At 42.7% G+C, this 16,794-nt stretch overlaps 1 long non-coding RNA gene across 1 annotated transcript; it reads right to left on the reverse strand.

The window, feature by feature from the left end:
* Positions 1-11,531: 11,531 nt before the first annotated feature.
* LOC144798843 (uncharacterized) lies at positions 11,532-16,202 on the reverse strand. The gene is made up of 5 exons (XR_013603676.1): positions 16,040-16,202; positions 14,105-14,227; positions 12,920-12,985; positions 12,615-12,703; positions 11,532-11,591 (listed from the first exon to the last, which is right to left on the reverse strand). It is a non-coding gene; the product is annotated as an uncharacterized LOC144798843 (long non-coding RNA).
* Positions 16,203-16,794: the final 592 nt, after the last annotated feature.

Below are 16,794 nucleotides of genomic sequence, written 5' to 3' on the forward strand. Positions count from 1 at the left end.
TCGGTGACGTAGTTACCAAAAACAACAATATTAAACTCTATCGAGGGCATGTAATTGGAATTAGAATAAGAATTGGCAACCACATCCAATGAAAGCAGTAGACACGCAAATTACCCTCTGCCTTGTCGGGGAAGTACTTATCAAAAACAACAATACTGGACTGTATTGAGGGTATGTAATTGGAATTAGAATTGGCAATCACATGCAACGAAGGCACAAGGCGAGGAAATTACCTACTGCCTTGTCGGGGAAGTAATTACCAAAAATAATAATACTGGACTCTATCGAGGGCTTGTAAATGGAATTAGAATTAGAATAATAATGGGCAACCACATCCAACGAAGGCAGTAGACGCGCAAATTGCCCACTGTCTTGTCGGGTACGTAGTTATCAAAAACAACAATGCTGGGCTCTATCGAGGGCCTGTAATTTGAATTAGAATTGACAACCACATCCAACGAAGGCAGCAGACGCGCAAATTATCCACTGCCTTGTTGGGGATGTAGTTGCCAAAAACAACAATACTGGAGTCTATCGAGGGCTTATAATTAGAATTGTCAACCACATCCAATGAAGGCAGCAGACGCGCAAATTATCCACTGCCTTGTCGGGGAAGTACTTACCAAAAACAAGAATACTGGAATCTATTGAGGGCCTGTAATTAGAATTAGAATAACAATTGGCAACCACATCCAACGAAGGCAGCAGACGCGCAGATTACCCAGTGCCTTGTCAGTGAGTAGTTACCAAAAACAACAATACTGGATTCTATCAAAGGCCAGTAATTAGAATAATAATTGGCAACCACATCCAATGAAGGCAATAGACGTGCAAATTACCCACTGCCTTGTCGGGAAAGTAGTTACCAAAAAGAACAATACTGGACTCTATCGAGGACCAGTAATTAGAATTAGAGTTAGAATTGGCAACCACATCCAACGAAGGCAGGAGATGCACAAATTACCCACTGCCTTGACGGGGACGTAGTTACCAAAAACAACATTACTGGGCTCTATCAAGGGCCTGTAATTAGAATTATAATTAGCAACCATGTCCAACGAAGGCAGCAGACACGTAAATTAACCACTGCCTTGTCGAGGAAGTAGCTACCAAAAAATTATTATTGCATGAAATAATAAGGTCTGCAAAATCGGGATGGATGTCCGGATGCGGACTTCATGGTGCTGTGGAAGTGCTGGCTACAGCTGGTGGAGGGTTTTCCTGCAGCCTGCTGCATACAGCTCTCACATAATTGCGGGAATGAATATTCTTCACATGTTTTACCATGCTGGTGCCCCAGCAATCCCTCGTAAATCCACGAAATTCACCAAACCGAGATCCAAGGACCGGGTAAAAATTCAGGAACCAAACAAACAAGGGGGAAGGCAAGGCAAGGATCACATGGAAGGGCAATGGACACAGGAACCAAAAATAAAGGGGAAAACTAGAAAGGGAACACGAGCCTGTGAACCCAACAAGGCGGGAGTCAAGAAAGCCCAGAACCTGGAACCCAATACAAAAAGATACCAAGCACTGGTTCATGGGCAGGGCCATTCTTAAATATCCGGCAAGGCAGGTCATGTGATGGCAAAGCATGGCCATAGAAAGCGGACCGGGCCAGCTTCCTAACATGAATGTATTGCTGGCCAGTTCCTTTTTGTACCGTGGATTCAGAATAGTGGAACAAATGTAATGTTGTTCTGTATGTATTTTTTTAAGCCTTTCATTGTCAACAAGGCGGGTTAATAAGCCCTCCGTCAACTGATATGTGTCTTGCTTGTCAGTATCATCTTTGAACATTGAAGACACCGCCTTCAGTTGATGCCCTAGCATGCGCAACAATGGGATAGCTTTGCCCAAAGTACAGTTCACCCTGCTGACTTCACGCCTGAATTCCTCAAAAGGACGAAGCATGTCTGTCAGGCTTTTAACTTGATCCGATTCATCCACCTCTAGCCTCATGTCTTTCATAGAAGAACCCCGTGCAAAGACATACTCATTGATTACCAAGCACTGCTCACACAGAAACCGGTCCTCGGAAGCTTGTTTCCGGTCCAGGGAAGGCATGGCTTGGCAGTTCGGGCTGGACTGTTCACATGAGGCACAGGGTCAGACTGATTTGCATATAGCCATGTCTGAACTGGGATGGCAGAGTGGGCTAAAGAACGGTGATGGATTCAACCCAGATCTTTTGACTGGGTGTGAGTGTTTGATTGGTTCAGATGCTCCGTCCATCACCACCCCCTATTGTACCGCTTTTTTGCCGCCATAAGTGTGGCAGGGTATGCTCAGACGTGTGTCCCTTGCTCACTTTGCCACTGGATTCAAGCAAGCCGGGCTGAAGACGTCTGTAATGCTAGAAACCGGTCCTCGGAAGCTTGTTTCCGGTCCAGGGTGGCATGGCTTGGCAGTTCAGGCTGGACTGTTCCCATGAGGCACAGGGTCAGACTGATTTGCATATAGCCATGTCTGAACTGGGGTGGAAGAGTAGGCTAAAGAACGGTGATGGATTCAACCCAGATCTTTTGACTGGGTGTGAGTGTTTGATGGTTCAGATGCTCCGTCCATCACCACCCCCTTTTGTACCGCTTTTGGCCGCCATAAGTGTGGCAGGGTGTGCTCAGACGTGAGTTCCTTGCTCACTTTGCCACTGGATTCAAGCAAGCCGGGCTGAAGACGGCTGTAATGCCAGAAACCGGTCCTCGGAAGCTTGTTTCCGGTCCAGGGAAGGCATGGCTTGGCAGTTCGGGCTGGACTGTTCCCATGAGGCACAGGGTCAGACTGATTTGCATAAAGCCATGTCTGAACTGCGATGGCAGAGTGGGCTAAAGAACGGTGATGGATTCAAGCCAGATCTTTTGACTGGGTGTGAGTGTTTGATTGGTTCAGATGCTACGTCAATCACCACCCCCTTTTGTACCGCTTTTGGCCGCCATAAGTGTGGCAGGGTATGCTCAGACGTGAGTCCCTTGCGCACTTTGCCACTGGATTCAAGCAAGCCGGGCTGAAGACCGCTGTAATGCCAGAAACCGGAAGCTTGTTTCCGGTCCAGGGAAGGCATGGCTTGGCAGTTCAGGCTGGACTGTTCCCATGAGGCACAGGGCCAGACTGATTTGCATATAGCCATGTCTGAACTGGGGTGGCGGAGTGGGCTAAATAACGGTGATGGATTCAACCCAGATCTTTTGACTGGGTGTGAGTGTTTGATTGGTTCAGATGCTCCGTCCATCACCACCCCCTTTTGTACCGCTTTTGGCGCCATAAGTGTGGCAGGGTATGCTCAGACGTGAGTCCCTTGCTCACTTTGCCACTGGATTCAAGCAAGCCGGGCTGAAGACGGCTGTAATGCCAGAAACCGGCCCTCGGAAGCTTGTTTCCGGTCCAGGGAAGGCATGGCTTGGCAGTTCGGGCTGGACTGTTCCCACGAGGCACAGGGTCAGACTGATTTGCATATAGCCATGTCTGAACTGGGGTGGCAGAGTGGGCTAAAGAACGGTGATGGATTCAACCCAGATCTTTTGACTGGGTGTGAGTGTTTGATTGGTTCAGATGTTCCATCCATCACCACCCCCTTTTGTACCGCTTTTGGCCGCCATAAGTGTGGCAGGGTATGCTCAGACGTGAGTCCCTTGCTCACTTTGCCACTGGATTCAAGCAAGCCGGGCTGAAGACGGCTGTAATGCCAGAAACCGGTCCTCAGAAGCTTGTTTCCGGTCCATGGAAGGCATGGGTTGGCAGTTCGGGCTGGACTGTTCCCATGAGGCACAGGGTCAGACTGATTTGTATATAGCCATGTCTGAACTGGGGTGGCAGAGTGGGCTAAAGAACGGCGATGGATTCAACCCAGATATTTTTACTGGGTGTGAGTGTTTGATTGGTTCAGATGCTCTGTCCATCACCACCCCCTTTTGTACCGCTCTTGGCCGCCATAAGTGTGGCAGGGTAGGCTCAGACGTGAGTCCCTTGCTCACTTTGCCACTGGATTCATGCAAGCCGGGCTGAAGACGGCTGTAATGCCAGAAACCGGTCCTCGGAAGCTTGTTTCCGGTCCAGGGAAGGCATGGCTTGGCAGTTCGGGCTGGACTGTTCCCATGAGGCACAGGGTCAGACTGATTTGCATATAGCCATGTCTGAACTGCGGTGGCAGAGTGGGCTAAAGAACAGTGATGGATTCCACCCTGATCTTTTGACTGGGTGTGAGTGTTTGATTGGTTCAAACACTCACACCCACTCCGTCTATCACCACCCCCTTTTGTACCACACAGACGCTCAAGCATGTAGAAAGTAGAGTTCCAACTTGTTGCCACCTCCCGGATGAGTCCTCTGACTGGCATTTTACGGACACGTTGAATGATCCTCAGCTGCTTCCGGGCCTTAAAAGAATATCTAAAATGTGTGCAGATTCTTCGGCAGGTGGTCAGTAACTTGCTGACTTTGTTTTCTTTTTTCAAGAAATCTTGAACAACAATGTTAATACTGTGCGTCAAACACGGCACTCTGAAATAGCCACCATCATTCATGGCCCTAACTATATTACTATCATTATCCATTGAAACATAACCAATCATGCACGTTCTTGGATGCAGCCATTTAAAGACCTTACTGTTAAACTCCTCCAAAATGTTTACTGCAGTATGAGATTTCTCCATGGCAAACATGGCTACTGTTGCATGTTTCCGACTAGCTTGAAAAATTGTGGCACTGTCAACACCTGCAGATATCTTGTCTCTAACCCCTGCAAAAGAGACCCAGTGTGCAGTGATGCACATGTGATCAAGGGCTTGGCAACTGATCAACATGTTGTTGTCAGGTGGATAGTGTGAACAGCACTCTTCTGCAAAGCTGCTCCAGTCACCTCCAGCACATCTTGATGTAGTGCTGGAACCGCAACTCTGGCAAAATAGGACCGGCAAGGAACCTTCCATTTAGTGCAGACTGTTGTCATAAATTCTAGAAAACCCACCCCTTCCACAAAAGAAAAAAGGAGAAGGTTCAGCGCTAACATTTTATCCAGCATTGCATTATAAAGACGTGCCAATGGGTGGTTGCGTTCAAATGGCGCCTCCGACCAAATCATGCTTTAAATGGTGGTCTGGACCGTTTTCATACGTGATGATGATGATCCAGACTTCTTCAACCCAGTTAGGCTCATTGATGTACTTTTTCGCAGTGGTGTCTCCAGACTCTTAGTGTGCCTCATAGATGTTGCTGGGATAGAGGGTGTGGGCGATACCACTGCAGTGCTGCTGCCATGGGTACTGTGTGTACCAGAAAAAATGACTGTCGCTTCTTCACCTCCCCCCTGCAAGATCAGCCCCTCGTCATCATCAGATGCAATATCAATGGATACATTGGATTTGTTGTACTTTTGGCTTCCTGGATCTTACTTAGGTGCGCCTCCCACTGGATAGTGTGGTGTTTTTGGAGATGACCTCTCTGGCCTCCGGTACCATAGTTTGTACCAAGCTTACCCCGACTAAGTACAGTTTTACAAATCCAACAAATAACTAGGTTTTTGCTAATACTAAAGAAGTTCCTAACTGGGGAGTTGAGATTTCTGGTGGTGGTGGAGGTGCTACTTTTAATGCCAGCATAAGTGGAGGATGAGCGTGGCTGAATTTGACTCTGTTGTGCACTTACAGTTACAGCACCACTACTTGAGGTAACGGAGGTTGAGCTGGATGGAGGTCCCTGCCGGCCCTTCTGAAGAGAAAATATGGCAGTTGTAGGTCGTGTTGGTGTAGTGGTTACCTGTGTTGGTGGTGGTACCAGTGCCAAGCTGCCCACAACCCGCTCAGCAGCAATTCGGGATAGAGTAAAAATGTCTGTCTGTTGCTTGCCTGCTGGGGCTGGAGTGACGACTGATGACTGGGACGTCATCGTCAGACTGTTCATCAGCAGCGCAGAATACACCACTTCTACTTCTTGTTCGTCGTCATCACGCATAAGTTAAAGCCTTGCGGGAACCTTCCTTTTAGCTATCTTTGTCTGCTCATGGCGTGCCTACCTCTCAGACTGCATTGGTGGGTTTCAATCAAGATCTAGATCATCAGAAGGAAGGGGGCTTGAAGAAGAACTTGTACTAGACCTCCTTGACCTTTTTCTTGCTGGGGATCTGAAAGACAATGGATCATCAGGAGGTGTGGCTTGCTCGGATGATACCTCCGCTTGAATCTCGATTTCCCGATGTGCCCCTACTTCTGGAGGAACAAGCAGTGTGGGCAGTTGTGCCTCTCTATGAGCCTCTCCATGCGCCTCTACTTGCGCCTCTGCATGCGCCTCTCCACGCGCCTCTCCACGCGCCTCTCCTTGCACCTCTCCTTGCACCTCTCCTTGCACCTCTCCTTGCACCTCTCCTTGCACCTCTCCTTGCACCTCTCCTTGCACCTCTCCTTGCACCTCTCCTTGCACCTCTCCTTGCACCTCTCCTTGCACCTCTCCTTGCACCTCTCCTTGTTGCACCTCTCCTTGTTGCACCTCTCCTTGTTGCACCTCTCCTTGTTGCACCTGTGGTTGTTGTTGTGGCTGTGGTTGAACACTCGTCAGATGAGTTACACCCTGCGTTGATTGGATGCTACTTTGCGATGAGTCAACGCCAACATCACTGGTCGATGGTGAAAGAGCAATTAAAGAGGCTGCCTCTGCGGTACTCATGGACTTGGGCCTAACTTGGCGTGGTGGCACTGAGACCAATGAAGCGGAGGTGCTGCTCCCCGCTTGGTCCCGGTGGACACCGCTGCTGCAGGCGTAGTTTTTTTCCCCCACAAAAGTGTCTGTCGGCACACCAGTCTCCTTGGTAAGTGGCGCCACTTGCTTCTTCTGCTTTTTCTTACTGGCAGTGGCACTGGGAACTTTCTTGGTAGAGGAGCTATGGCCACCTTTCTTTGGGCCCATCTTCTTCAGATGTCAGAACAGCAGGACGCTGTTGCACGAGTTGCAGAGTTGTCTGTGGCCACCACACGCGACGTTGTGCACACACCGCAGCAGGACTTCTTCCTGGCACTACAGCAAGTGATGATGATGAGGATGATTTTGTCAGTCTTTGTGCACCTAAAGCAAAGGAAGCCAGAGGAACATCAGTTAAATAAATGTTGCATATGTTGTGCTTCAATTAATATTTGCAACTAGGCATTTATTATTATTAACACAACACACCCAAAAACAGAAGGACCCAAAATAAAAATTGCAATTCTAATCCAAAATGGATGTTTAAATTAATAGAAGAGAGAGAGGCCACACAGAGAGAGTTGTTTCATGCACCACAGAGTACACCTGGGCATAATGGATGAAAGCAAGGCAGACTGGTTGCAGGCCTATGGCACAAAGCACACTGCCTGGCTTTAAAATGGCCCTTAGACCCTCACCCACATGGCCAGGCCCTAGACCAGGCCTAAAGAAAATGGCCCCCACCCACATGGCCAGGCCCCAACAACACCCAAAAAAATGAAATACACACAAACAATCACCCCAATCCAATGGCATCCATGCCCTAAATGATGTTTAAAATCAAGAGAACATACAGAAAGACTTGGCCCATGCACCACTGACTACCCCTGGGCATAATGAATGAAAGCAAGGCAGACTGGTTGCAGACCTATGGCACAAAGCACACTGCCTTGCTTCAAAATGGCCCCTAGACCCCCACCCTCATGGCCAGGCCCTGGACCAGGCCCCAACAACACCCAAAAAAACGAATACGCACAAAAGATCACCCCAATCCAATGGCATCCATGCCCTAAATTATGTTTAAAATCAAGAGAACACACAGAAAGACTTGGCCCATGCACCACTGACTACCCCTGGGCATAATGGATGAAAGCAAGGCAGATTGGTTGCAGGCTTATGGCACAAAGCACACTGCCTGGCTTCAAAATGGCCCCTAGACCCCCACCCACATGGCCAGGCCCTTGACCAGGCCTCAAAAAAATGCCCCCCACTCACATGGCCAGGCCCTGGACCAGGTCCCAACAACACCCAATACATCGAAATACACACATAAAATCACCCCAATCCAATGGCATCCATGCCCTAAATGATGTTTAAAATCAAGAGAACACACAGAAAGACATGGCCCAGGCACCACTGACTACCCCTGGGCCTACTGGCTAGTGTGGCTTTAACACGCACCCCAAAATTGCAAAAAACATCCACATAGATATATTAACAGTCAGCTATTCAATTCCATGCCATCCATGCCGTCAATGATATTTAAGTTCAACAAAACTCACAGAAACAGTTGTATCATGCACCCATGACTAACTCTGGGCCTACTAGATACTGTGGTTATCCACAATATATTTTAATTATTTTTTAAAAAGTTGTGAAAAAGTTTATAAATTGTAGTTGCAGCAACGGCAATGCCCAAAACAAACACCAACTTACTTATAAAATCTCAACTCCAAAAGTGATCCAAACAAAAAGTCCTCAAATAAAAATATCCAGCAGCAGCCACAAAGAGTAATCCGTCCAGCTCCAGATCCAAATGAAAAGTGACCAGGACATGAAAAAAAAACACTGGGAGGAGCCTGCTGCACAGGAACAGGAAGTTGGACACTCTGGGGTACTTCTTTCCTCCCAAACCCCCAAAAATGCACTCCTTGCACAAAAAAAGTGCAGCCAAATGTCAATCTGAGGAGTTATTCTGATCCAAATCATCAATTTCAGAAGGTTTATGCTGCCAGCGATAGATTTCTTGTGCAGAATTGCAAGTTTTTGCTATTTCGGGAAAGCGAGAAGTTCAAATCTCTCGCCGGAAGTCAGCTGCATGGCGCATCTACGTGTTCGCAATTGTTTACTCTCACGATGCGTGATCGCGGGCCCTTATGACGTATTCACGTTCTGAGCGTCTCGCAGTGCAAGATGGCAGGCCGCTATGACGTACTCGCGGTCGGAAAGTCTCGCGCGATCACGCAATGACGTACTCGCGGTCGAAAAGTCTCGAGCGATCACGTAACAAGATCGAAAATGGTGCAGCGCACGCAAACCGGGAGGAAAACAACTCGGCAAACTCAGAATCATGGTAAGTCAACAACGTGCACACGAGATTGTATTTTTGAAGCGCGACCAAGCAAAAAAAATCCGCCAACTCACGAATTGCGAATTCTTTGACAATTTTGCGCAATTCGCGGACCGCGAAATTGTAAACAATTTGCTAATTCCACGAGCGTAACGGATTTTCAGCCCATACTTATTAAAGTGGCTCTGTATATGAAAGAAGATTTGAGCAAGTTGACAACTTGAAACAAAAAATAAAGTATCCCCTAACGTGTGAAAAAGATGGAAGACGCCTTGGCCATCGCCAACAAAACGCCCGATAACTGTGCTGCCTTTTTTAATAAAATTAGACATTTTTAAATGTAGGTGTGTGGGTGTGTGTTTGTGACAATGGAAACGTGTTTGTAATAGTTTCATTAAAATACATACTATGATAACCTTGGGACGATCGCACGTTCCCCTGAAGACGACAAACCGTTCAGATGTCTCCACTATCAACTTTTGATGCTACTTTCTGTGCCTACCATGGTATAAAAAATCAAAAATACTAGGCTCTATCGAGGGCCTGTAAATTAAATTCAAATTAGAATAAGAATTGGCAACCACATCCAACGAAGGCAGCAGACGCGCAAATTACCCACTGCCTTGTCGGGGAAGTAGTTACCAAAAACTTATTATTGCATGAAATAATAAGGTCTGCAAAATCGGGAAGGATGTCCATATGCGGAGTTGATGGTGCTGTGGAAGTGCTGGCTACAGCTGGTGGAGGGTCTCTCCACAGCCTGTCGCGTGCAGCTCTCGCTTAATTGCGGGGATTAAAAGTTTTCACATGTAAATACAGTTGTCTAAACATGTCTGCTGCTTTGCCATTTTAGAGTTTATAGCTTCCAGTATCTCTACGTCATCCAGTGCTTCCAAAAAATCAGCATCATTGCTTTCATTTTCAAATTTGCAGATGACATCTACAGTACTGATGTCCTCTGAATTAGTCTCGCTGCCTGTTAAAGATTGATTTTGTAGTTCAATTACACTGTTGCTCATTTTAATGTCTCTTCTGTAATTATTGGCCTCTTTATCCATAACAAATCTGTTATGTTCTAGGTCCTAGCACAGAAACATAAAAACATCACTTTAACAGTTTTCTTAGTACATAATACAAAAGTAGGTTTACCAACTATTTTGACCCCAAAAAGATATTATGTAAATACAGTTGTCTAATAACATTCCAACAGTAGAGTTTTAGTAGTTTATAAGGTTATATAAATATAATTGCTTATAAAAATATCCTGTTCTTTAGTTTTCATAAAATTCGAAACCAGTCACTGCTTATGACTATGGAAAATGACTCAGGCTGTTATACTAAAATGCAGTACTAAAAAATGTCTATTCACCTTACCCCATCTAAATTAGTAACTGGGTTGGCAGCACACAATATAACAGGAATTACTTTACATTGTTTACTAATGCTACCAGTAGAGCATGCAAACAAATTTGAATACTACAAGCTATCTGGAGAAGCTTGTTGTGAAGTTTCAAGAGTCTTGAAGAAAATGAAACTTCTCATTATTGATAAGGTAAGCATGGTATCAAACTTAATGCTTGCATTTGTTGCATTTAAGAATGCAACAAATTCTTAAAACAGAGTACGATGTGTTATTTGGAGGAAAACACGTCATAGTTTTTGGAGATCTACTACAATTTACTCCTGTAAAAGGACAACCAGTAATTTTTGAAAATCAAATTTGATCAAATTAAAAAACTATGACAATGTAGTCGTTGTACAGCTCGGTTTTTGCGAACTTCTTAAAATATCTGCTTCGGGCTGTTGACTTATGTAAGAAACTGCAAACAGGGTCAATATCTGGGACATTATTAGTGTCAGCATGTATTGTTGGAATGTTCAGCTATTCATTAACATGTGTCCTCCTGCCTACCCTTTCAACACCTGTGGTTGTTTCATGTTATTATTTATTTCACATACGCATTAACAACTATATCTTACACATACTTACTCCATTATCAAACTTGTGTGTGAATAGAAACAATGGCGACGATGCCCACACAGAATAAAAAAGAAGAGGAGTGACCTTACTCGCAACTTGAAAGACTTCTTCAAATTAATACTACTTATGATAATCCAGACAACACTAGATGGCTGGAGTATGCAGAACATGTAATTCTATAGCTGGCATGCGATCACATCTTTATTTTCTTAATACATACATTTGTTAAATTTGTAACATGAAAAAAGTAACTAAGATCTTACATTCGTTTTGATACATTCAAGGTGGACCCTTCAGCAGCATTCTAAACATTGTGCCTGTTGGGAAGAAAGTGAAAATTAATTTGTTACTCTATTTGCATTGTATAAAGGTCAATAGCTTTTTGTTATGCTAACTTAAACTTATTTACATAGTAAACATAGTGAACTGTCCTCGGTCAGTGGCAAAGTGGTGTTGAGTCCATTACTAGGAAGGCTGCATAGCCAATGAACCAACATGGCGGACGCAACTCAGAAAAGACCCTTACCATAAAGTTTTCCGTATATATTGCTGAAGCTTTTTGGTTGCAGACACCACAATACTTTTCAACAGAGTCTAAACGTAAAAAAGATGTACATTAGCGTACCATAACAGAAATGCTAACCATTGAAAATTTAATTTGCTATATATTGTACATGTTTCCAAGTGTTTTCAAAAGAAGGAAATGAGTCAGTCACAACTGTTCCAAATGAATTGTATAGGCTAGACAACGAACATAATTGAAAATTCCCAAACATAATGAAAATGTCTTCCTATACTATGTTAAAATTTAAAGTTATGCCTTTTTCTAAAAAAAATGTATATGACAAAACAAAATACCCAAATAATCCAATCTTCTTGACATCACTAAAGTATTACACCCTTTTTATCATTGAAATGTTAAAGTCAAACCTTATGACTCCATTAGGTCTATTGCAATTTTCAATAGATAATTCTCCAGAAATATTTCATTAATAAAAATCTGGGCAACTGACAGCTGACTGTTGTAACATTGTGCAACCTGAAAAGAGAGTTATAAATGTATATGTTGTACAAATGTCCAACCTGATTTGTAATTTACAAAACAATTATTCGCAATAGGATTGGGGTTGAAAAGCAATCATAGGTTTCAGAGCAACCGCGTTAGGACCATAACAGTGGTCAGACAAATCATCTGCGAATAACAATATGCTTCTGACGGACACTATAGATACATTCGGTAGACGTTCACAAATGTCATCCCTAAAAACCACCTTTTCTATTTATGAGTATTGTAAAGAAGTAAGCTATTAAGAAAAAGTAATGTATCTTTAACAAATTAAGATTTTAAAAAACCATAATGGAAGTATCATTAGCAGCATGCCAAAAACACCACAATTATAGCTGTCCTGTTGCTTTTGGTTACATTTTACGACTAACTGCCATTGATCATAGTCGGGACGTTTCAATTGCTGTAGGAAAACCCTTTAGAGACATACAAATAGTTATGTTAAATATTTTGCTTTTTTAATTTCATAAAGAGAAATCATATTGACAATTTTATAGCTATGCAATATAAGAAATAAAAGAGATAACTGAGATTTTTTTAGGGAAAAATACCTTCAATTTAGTAAAAACTCTTGATAGGTCTGAATTTTGTTACTCAGTGAATCATGAACGATTATTGTCTTGGTCAAAGGTTTCAAAATCTATAAAAAAACAATATAGAAATAAGATTTTTAGAATGGAGAGTATACATTTTATGGTACAGATGTGTACTCTAAATACATTACAAAATCATTTAAAAATATTAGTATTTAAGTTATTTGAAAAAAAACTAGGCACTTTAAACTATTACAACCAGTCATATTTTCCAACAATAACTTTCAAAACAGACTGATAAATGGTGAAAAACTTGCAGTTACCAGAAGTATCCAATGACAGCCAGTATTTGTCGGGCAAAGAACAATGTCCATTTTCTCAAAAGGTACCTGCAGAGTTAAAAATACAATCATGAATAACTTTACATTACAACCCAAATACATAAGTTTAGACTTACAACAATTCGAAAACGTGAATATCAATGCAATATATATTCAAAATAAACAAACTTCCCTTGAAAAAAATCTTACATTTGTCATAGTCTTCTAAACATTACTCGATTCTACTCTCAAACATTAATTAAAATAATCACTAACTTTCAATATTCCTTTGCACCTGTAACACTGAAAAGTCACATAACAGATATGAATATTTACCCGAAAAGCAAAAGAGAGCTATTTGCCCAGGAATATACAGGACAACACTGTTGCTGAGATTGCTGAACACTAACGTAAAAATAAAAGGTTTTTAGTACACACATTGATGAAGCACTATTATTTATGGCTAGGTAACTGGAACATCATTACACCACACATCTAATTTATGTCCCATTACCTAAAAAAGGTACCCTTTAAAAGATTACCTTTCACACTCGATTTATAAGGCCTCAACATATCAAGATTATATGTTCTACGTAAAGGCATGTTGCTACCATTGACTAAATTTACATGCTTTCCTTGCATTTCGGAAATACAGTAGGATACAGTAAAGTTGTGCTCCAAAATTCCTTCCTTTCCTCGTTGTTCGACTGCAATTTTTTAGAAGCACTAAATCTACTTCTCTGAAGGTGCACAGCTTATATTTCTTGGAAACTCTCTTTTTATATTTTTCTATATGCTTTTCTTGGACAACATCAATATTCTGCTTTGTGTGCTTCTGCAATTCTGCTTTTCTAATGTTCTTTTCCGCTATAATGCCTTCATATTTGCTTTCTGTTGGTATTACAAACTCAAGGTAATAAAGGAAACATAAAACTCAATCACTGATATTTACCATTTACAAATATATACTCTATTCAAATTTAAAGAAGTAAAATTTTTATAAATACATTTTATGACAAAAACAGGAAAATTAGCACAGCAAAAAGTAGATGTGATGTTTTAACAAGTTTTCAACAAATAAATGTTTGTATAAATACATATCACATAAATTTGCAGATTAAAATACACATTGGAGTACTCTAAATTTCACATTGCAATGATAAATCAATACTCAGAAAATGATACTACCGTCAACTGTGAATTATTTAGACAGTCTACGCAATCCATGCTTCTGGACTTTTCTGAAACCATCAGGATACAGATTACGGCTTACATAATCCAGAAGCTCTTGGTACTTAGTGGCATCCATTTCTATTTCAAATAAAGATATAGAGAAACAAACCAAAGAGAATTGCATGTTAGATGTAAAGAACAAATTGTACATGCTCATATTCAATTACAAAGAAATAAATAACTATAAAGGTGTGTGAATACACAATTACTAAAACAAGTGTCACTCCGTCTTCACAGCTCAATTCGCCCATAAATTTTAAGCGAGGGACAGAAAATACCTAGCATTACGTGGAGGTAGCAATTTCCTGAGCAGGAGAAAACTTACATTAACTTTGGGGTGATGGCACGCACGATTTTTAAGAATAGAGGTCTGTGACGGCCACATAACGCAGCAACAAGTATTATAATCACGGGAGGATTAAGAGGGAGCACATTACATTAAGTTCAGCGTCAGATATGCATGATATTTCAAAAAACAGGCCAGGAAGGGCCACGCAGCGCAGGAATAAATATGAAAGTCAAGGGAGGATTAAGTGATTGGCCCACCACAGAACTAGGATTAGACCTTACACTACCATTACATGCAAGGAAGCAAAGGGCACGTGGCGCACCACAAAAATGCGACACAGAAATTCACAAGAATCAATTTCCTGAGCGGGAGAAAACTTACATTAACTTTGGGGTATGGCACGCACGATTTATAAGAATAGAGGCCTGGGAGGACTACGTGATGCAGCAACAACTATTACAATCACGGGAGGATTAAGAGGGAGCACATTACATTAAGTTCAGCGTCAGACATGCATAATATTTGAAAAAACAAGCCAGGAACGGCCACACGGTGCAGGAATAAATATGAAAGTCAAGGGAGAATTAAGTGATTGGACCACCACAGAACTAGGATGAAACCTGCGACACAGAAATACACAATGATGTACGGGAAGCAATACAGTACTCATGGTTACAGTATAGACAATTACAAAAATAATGCAAATTTCTCACCTTGCAAGGACAGGAAAAAGATGAGGTATGGACTCGATGAACTCGACGAATGAGGTATGCACACGATGGACTCCACAAATGGGCCTTCTTGTTCAGTAGTTCGGGCCTACATGAAGCTTTCAAACCAGTAGGACGGACCATCACAGCGGTTGGGATGGGAGCAACTCTAAAATGGCATAGAGCACGTGCACCCTGTCTTTTTTATAGGTAGGGTCACGTGTGTTGTGACGCATGTGCCAAATGGGTGGGGTGTGGGTATACACCAACCATGAGGGAGTGTGTGTACTGTTCTGACAACTAGACCTGGAACTAACAAATCACTACAATGGAAATCTGGGCCATGTAATGTTGTTGCATTTTCCTGATAGCGTAAGCGGAGTGGGCTGGCCTGACATACACTAGTGCTGCGCAAGTGTTAGGGTACTCCCCAGGTGCATATAGGTTATGTTCACCCCATCATTGTATTTCCTATTGATAATGGAGCTGTAGCATAAAGTCTTGTTTAATCATGTTGCAGTAATTCTCACTCGAAAGCCTGTTTCTTTTGTGGGCATAAGGGGTTGCTGCATTCTAGACCTTTGTACAGTTCTTCGTGTGTGTTTCATGGAACATTTCTTTGCTACAGTGAAAGATTTTCTTTGCAGCTGTCAGTGCTTGTTCAGAAACATTTTGCTGCACAAACTTTCCAAGCACTTGAACAGTTTTCAGTATTCATCCTAAGTTACACGTGGTCCACGTGGAGTAAATCGACAGTTGCAAGACTTCAGTACATGGGCCAATGTCTTTTTCCCTTCCCTGCAGTTAACCGACCCCACCCTCGCTTCCCTATAAAAGCCTGGCTCCTCGGCAAGGACGCGCTTGCGCTCGTTTTATCCCATCTCTACTTACTTGAATCCCAGGATCTCCTCCGACTCTCCCTGCTTCTTCCAGCGAGCTCCTTGGTTTCCACAGCGACGCAGCAACATTCAAGACACTGGTTCCGGTCTGGCAGAGTTTTCCTTCCCTCGAGGGGCAGAATCTTTCATCCTGTTTCCTGCGTCCTCCTCTGCAGCCACTCCTGACAGGAAACAAAAGGTCAGAACAGTTCACTCTTTTTGCAGGCACGCAGCTAATAGAAAACAAGTATGTGAAAGTTGTATTTTTAACAGTCAATGCGCATTAAAAGAACTTTGAGGCATCTCCGTTTACTTTTTGGACAATTACGGACTTATTAACAATTGCCTGATTTACAATCAATCTTCAGTATTCAACTTCGTGGGAGTTTTTTTAAAACCCGGTGCAGTTTGATATATATACCAATTATCTTCAGGAGTTGAAAATGACAAAAGGACATTGCTAGCTTGTGACAAACGAAAGAACTTAACCCTTGCAAGTCTTTTGAAACAAACAGCAATTATTCTGGAAACCTAAGGTGCAGTTAACAAAACAATATTTGTTAGTAAGTTTGTTTAAAAAGTATGCTTATAAAACAGATGTTATAAACTAGAACCACATATCTGGGGAAAGTATTCCTTCATTAATACCAATGATATGTCTTTGCTTGTTACAGAGGTTTGATATTAAAAGTCAATAGGAGCCAAAGGCTAGGCTTTAACAGCAGACAAGAGCCACCTTGCCATATTAAAAAAAAAGTCTGGTGACCT

Source organism: Lissotriton helveticus, chromosome 12 (assembly GCF_964261635.1).
Source record: "Lissotriton helveticus chromosome 12, aLisHel1.1, whole genome shotgun sequence".
NCBI classification, from domain to species: Eukaryota; Metazoa; Chordata; class Amphibia; order Caudata; family Salamandridae; genus Lissotriton; species Lissotriton helveticus.